The sequence below is a fragment of the Penaeus monodon genome, chromosome 30 (assembly GCF_015228065.2).
Source record: "Penaeus monodon isolate SGIC_2016 chromosome 30, NSTDA_Pmon_1, whole genome shotgun sequence".
In the NCBI taxonomy this organism is placed as follows: domain Eukaryota; kingdom Metazoa; phylum Arthropoda; class Malacostraca; order Decapoda; family Penaeidae; genus Penaeus; species Penaeus monodon.
The window spans coordinates 22,683,972-22,684,415 of record NC_051415.1 but is presented as its reverse complement, the minus strand read 5'-3'; positions in this window follow the sequence as shown (position 1 = coordinate 22,684,415).

The window sequence follows — 444 nt, the reverse complement described above, 5'->3', positions numbered from 1 at the left end:
AAGTGGGCGTAGAGGCAGGTAGATCTAAATGGAATGAAATGGACGTAGAGATAGATTTAAGTTGAATAGAGTGGGCGTAGAGGTAAGTGGTGCGAAGTTTTCCTCATAGCGAAATGCTTTAAGGTTATGGTAATTGTTCAGGGATCAGATGAGCAGATTGAGATATATGTATTTGGACTTCGTTCCTTCCTTATGACTGGGAACTTCTAGTCCACTTCTTTCTACAACTCGACTGGAAGGCTGTTAACAGGATGGCGGTAGTTGGATAATACACACCATCCAGAGGTACGGGAGAGGCAGCTTTCCCAGACCGTTAAACTGTGTGGTATATGCTGTCGTTGAAGTGAAGCGTGAGGTTGCTCTACTATGCACTGTAGAGTATATACATCCCCTGACGATAGAAGGAAGGTGATGAGCTATTGAAGATTGCACGTCTCGCGCACG